The following is a 5,495-nucleotide window of genomic DNA, read 5'->3' as shown; positions in this document are numbered from 1 at the left end:
TCCCAATTTTGAACCATGCAGTGTTCCCTTGCTCTGTTCTGACGACTGCCTCCTGGTCCAAGTATAAGTTTCGCATTAGAACGATCAAGTGTTCTGGGAGATGAGAAAAAAAAGAAACCTAGACCAAAAAGCTGTTAGTTGTCTGAATAGAGCAAGGGAATACTGCATAGTTTAAATTGGGGTAAAGTGTGCAGCAGGGCTACATCTTTCCTCCATACCTATTTAATCTTTATCCTAAACAAATAATCTCAGAAGATGGACTCTATGAAGAATGTGGCATCAGGAATGAAGGAAGACTCATCAACGGGTTGTGTTATTGAAATGACACAACCTTGCTTGCTGAAAACTAGGAGGACCTGAGGCGTTTGCTGCAGAGATCAAGGACTGCAGCCTTCAATATGGATTACATCTCAACAACACTCAGCATAATATCCTCCAAACCCGTCCATGTTTTTGGAGTTGTTGTTATTCTTAATTATTACTTAGTATTTCATTGCGTGGATGTGCCATATTTTATGTGTTCACCCACTGATGGACACTTGGGTTGTTTGTATCCTTTGCTATTGAGAATAATGCTCCAGTGAACATAGGGGTGCACATACCTATTTTTGTAAATGGTTCTTATTTCTGTGAGGTATATATCTATGTATGGGATTGCTGAGTCATACGGTCTTTCTTCTTTTTTTTTTTTTTTAATTATTACCACATCTTTATTGGATATCCCAGGTGTGGAATAGTGAATAATTTATTACATAGTAGACACTACCCCATTGTAGACAATGTCCACTTAGAGAACAAAGGATGGAATAGTGAATAATTTATTACATAGTAGACACGACCCCATTGTAGACAATGTCCACTTAGAGAACAAAGGAGGGGTATATGGGATAAATCTATTTACATAGGTAAGGCGTTAAGGGGTCGGGAAAGGAGCAAGTGCCAGGAATTTACAGCAAAAATAGTGTCCAAATTATCCTGATAAAAGTAGACTTGCAAAATGATAGCAAGGTCCAGAAGAATTTCTGGTGAAGTAGATGGGTAAGATGAAGTCTGGGGATGAACAGCATGTGTGGAAATGATACAGAGAGAGGTGGCCTGTGGACTGACCAATGCTGAGGTGTTAGACAGTCCTATGAAGATGAATTATATTGACTTTTAGCCTCCGCTGCCAAGGCAAGAAGGGAGGATGCTAGTAATTGGTTCCAGCGTAGATTTAGGCAGGACGGAGACAAGGTTTTGCTGTTTGTATTCAGATTTGCAGTTCTGCTCTGGGCCAAAACCTGACTTAAATTAGATAAGTTATGAAGTTGAATGAGCCAATCAATATGGAATCAGATGACCAAATCTTTTTTGTTGTTTCTTGTTATGTGCCATAGAGCCAAATGAATTCTGCTCTATCTTGAGCCAACACACCTTCTCCCCAAATACCCCAGTCACTGAATCAAGCCATCTTATCCAGGGTCTTCCTCTCTTGTGCTTGGTCACGTGTAAAATGATGGAATTTCAAAGTTATAATCCCAAGTTACTGGAGTCTCACACTTAAAAGCATCCACAGTGTACACCAAAGGAAAAGTACTACAATGCTGCTAGGGGCTAGAGTCTTGTTAACTCCCACTGCCTCAGTGCTGAACAGCAGTCCTTGAGGTCCAGTGAGAGGCCAGTTCTTCCTACAATGTTCTGTATCGTTTTCTTAGACACCTCTGGGTTTAGCCCATATCCCTTTGGCCTCCCCACTGGTTCTGCTGTTTTGCTGTGGTTGTCCCACTCGTCACAACATGGTTAGCTGCCCTCTTTCCTTTCCTTCCTTCATAGTTATTGTAAGGACTGTTCCATATCTGGGCCCATGGAATGGAGAAATCCTTTTGGGAGTTCTGAGTATGCAGCTGAAAATGGGTGGAATAAGGAGCAAAGAGTGTGTCACCTATCTCTTCAAAACCTTGAGTGATCGCCTCTTGAGAGTAGGCTCTGTTCTCCACTCCACTCTTCTTCATAAGTTGAGGTTTACAGAAAACATCCTCCACAGGGTAATCCATGGGGTTCTGTTGGCTGGTGAACAGGTGGAACTTAGGCACAATGTAAATCAGCAGGAAAATGCAGCCACTGGTAACCAAGGCTGAGCTGAAGATGGTATCATCTCACCTTGGAACAATATCATGGATGAAAAGCAGGGTTATCCATGCCACCCAGATGGCAATAGAGAAAAGCATGGTGAGAAAGATATGTGTCCCATGTATCTTCCAGCCAGTGAAAGATCCACAGAAGGTAAAGGAGGATATGAGGAAGGTCAGCACCATCAGGATAAGGACACAGATGATCAGCATGAGAAAGCACAGAAAAGATAATGGCACTGGTCCTGTTCATGGTGAGGACAATGACATCTTGTACCAGGATGAAGCCCACAGCCAGGGCCAGGGTCATCAGCAAGGAAGAGAGGCTTCCTCCCACAGACCAGTTTTATCAAGTTCAAAGCATGAGCCAACAAAAGCAGAGAGCAAAAAGGATGCCACAGAGGAAGAAGGGTGTGGGCCCCACTCTAAGTTGGAAGATGAAGGCAAAGGTGAGGCCAAAGATCCTCAAAACCCCCAGGAGAAAGAGAAACTGAGTTGGGATCACTTTTCTCTTGTTGGAGTCCTGCACCCTGCAGATGAGGATCAGCAGAGCAAGCATGAAGGCAGCCATGGTCACAATCCCAAACACGGCCAAAACTTCCAGGACAATACCCCAGGCTTCATTCCTATCACAGAGTCTATAGTATCTGGATCCCAGGCCAAGATGACACAAAGAGGAGTAGTAGGTGGAGCCACTGTGGTCCTACAGGTGTCTGGCCTTGGCTGGTGACTTGTGCCCGGGGAGCCCCCTCAGGTCCGGGAGCCCAGGGGCAGCGCCATATGGTCTTTCTAACAAAGTGTGATACTGTTTTTACTTTGGTTATACCATTTTATAGTCTCACTAGCAATGTGTAAGCATTCCAGTGACCCACGGCCTTGTGAACATGTTCTTTTTTGGTTTTGTTTGGATTAGTGCTATTATTATCATCAGGGAGACCTTGTATCACTCTGTAGTTTTTATTTCCCTTTCTCTGATGACCAAGAGTTGTTTGTTCTGTTTTTTGTTTTTAAATGTGTTTGTTGGCTGCCTGAATGTCTTCTGTGAAGTGGCTGCTCATGTTCTTTTCCTTTAAGTTTTTCTTTCCCTTTAAGTATTGATACTTTCTGTGTATTTTTCCCTTTCTTCCCCAGTAACCATCAAAGAATGGTGTTTAGTTTTTCTCGCCCCCTGCCCCCCACCCTGTCCCCCAACATGTAAACCTTTTCTTATATTTGTTTTTGCTTCTTCTTGCTTGGATTCACAATTAACACCTTTGATACTAGCAGTCAGGGACCTCTCCAAATTACTAAGGAGTAATTAATTCCGTTTGAGGACTAAGGTATGCATGATCAGGCCATAGTCTTTCCAATAACTCACTATGCATCTTAGAGCTGGACAATGAATAAGAATGATAGAAAAATAATTGATGCCTTTGAACTATGGTATTGAAAACAGCACTGACCATCCTTTGGACAGCCAAAAGAACAAAGAGATGTGTCTTGGAAAGGGTGCAACTGGAATGTTTTGTTTGTTTTTTTTTTTGGAATGTTTTTTGAAGTCAGGAATGATGAGGCTTCACCTCACATACTTTGGGCATGTTACTAGGAGGCACTATTCCTTGGAGGGTGACAAGATGCTGAGAAGGATGGAGGGACAGTGAAGGAGAGGAAGACCCTTAACCTGATATGGTGACTGCCACAATGGGCTCTGTGTGTCAGGAAGTGTGAGGATGGCACGGGATAGAACAGGGTAGATATTTTATTCATACTTGATGTCACATAACAACAACCTAACAACATGTCCGTTGAATGTATGTGTATAATAGATGTCTCTGAACTGTGGAATTGTAGAAGAGTACTCATGGACTGCCAATAGAAAGAAAAAAGAAAAAGGGTGGTAGATTTGAGCCATGTGCCCTTACATGACCAGTGCAACCCTTTACCACGAATCCACCAATGCTCCCTTTCCATAGACTATGAGTCCATTCCTGCTCTGCAGGAGAAAGATAGGCATTCACCTTCTGTGTAATTAATACCCTTGGAAACCTGCTGGAGGGTCAGCTATGAGTCCATTCTGTCTTGACGGTACATAATAACAACAAAAAGAAATACCTGAGACTAGCTGCTGTTGCTGTTAGATGTCACTGAGCTGAGTACAAATCATACCAACCCTATCAACAAAAGATCTAAACCTTGTCCTATCCAGAGCCATCCTCAGAATCTCTGATACACTTGAGTCCGTTGTTAGAGTTGCTGTGTCAATCCATCTTAAGGATGTAGGAATTCTGTAAAACATTGAAATTCTGGTCCACATTCCCTCCTTTTGACCAAGATTTACTGATCCAAACTTTATTCTTCCAAGGCAGATTAATTTGTTCCTTTTACATTCCACAGGATAGTCAATACTCTTCACTAACATCACAATTCAGTGACATCAAGTCTTCTTAGGTCTTCCTTATCCATTATCCACCTCTGACATGAATATGAGGCAACTGAAAATACCTTGGTTTGGGTCATATGTAACTTGGACTTTAAATGGTCATCTTTCCTTGTTAGCATTTTTTTAAAAATATATATATTTCTTTTTATTAGTTTGCTTACAAAGTTTATAAACATTGTTTCACACTATTCTTCATTCACATTGTGTTTCATTCAATTATTCTTATCCATTGTTTTATAAAATTAATTACCATTGGACTTTGCCCATCATTACCTTGTCTTTTCACCCAGATCCTTCCCTTTTGGTATCCCCTCCCTCCAAGCACCAATCCTGCAGTTTCACCTCATACCCAGCCTTCCCCTTTACTCTCCCCTCCCCTCCCCTTAATTTCCTGTACATGGTTTACTAGTTATCCTTCTAGTTCTACAATAATGGTCTTGTGTAGTATTTGTCCTTATGAGACAGCGCTAGTTCACTCAACATAATGCTCTCTAGCCTCTCCCAAGTTAGGTAGTATTTTTTCAAAATCGTTGCTCCTGAGTGCTGCACATATATTCCATTGTGTGAATGTACCACAATTTCTCAATCCATTAGTGGTTAGACATTTGGGCTGTTTACATGTTCTTGTGATGGTGAATAATGCTGATATAAACAATGATGTATAAATCTCTGTTTGTGTCTCAGTTCTAATTTCCTTGGAGCTTATTCCTAGTAGTGGAATAGCTGGGTCATATGGAGTTTCTATGTTCAATTTTTTGAGGAAATGCCAAACTGTCTTCCAGAGTGGTTGCACCGTTTTACAATCCCATCTACAGTGTATGAGAGTTCCCACCTCTCCATAAACCTCTCCAAGATTTATCGCTTGCTGCCCTACTAAATTTTGCCACTGCTACTGGGGTGAGATAGTATCTCATTGTGGTTTTGCTTTGTATCTCTCTTATTGCCAGTGATTTTGAGCATTTCTTCAT

General features: G+C 41.6%; 1 protein-coding gene and 1 pseudogene across 1 annotated transcript in view; both read right to left on the bottom strand.

Moving 5' to 3' along the window:
- FANCC (Fanconi anemia, complementation group C) overlaps positions 1-5,495 on the bottom strand; it is a 388,004-nt gene that overhangs the window by 268,108 nt on the left and 114,401 nt on the right. The gene's annotated exons all lie outside the window — the stretch shown is intronic.
- The window catches only part of LOC102844025, a 7,359-nt pseudogene continuing 3,570 nt past the window's right edge, over positions 1,707-5,495 (bottom strand).

This window comes from Elephantulus edwardii, unplaced genomic scaffold, assembly GCF_000299155.1.
Source record: "Elephantulus edwardii isolate Elephantulus edwardi_28Jun2011 unplaced genomic scaffold, EleEdw1.0 scaffold00238, whole genome shotgun sequence".
NCBI classification, from domain to species: Eukaryota; Metazoa; Chordata; class Mammalia; order Macroscelidea; family Macroscelididae; genus Elephantulus; species Elephantulus edwardii.
Note: the sequence above shows the minus strand (reverse complement) of the source record. Positions and strands in the feature narration are given on the sequence as shown.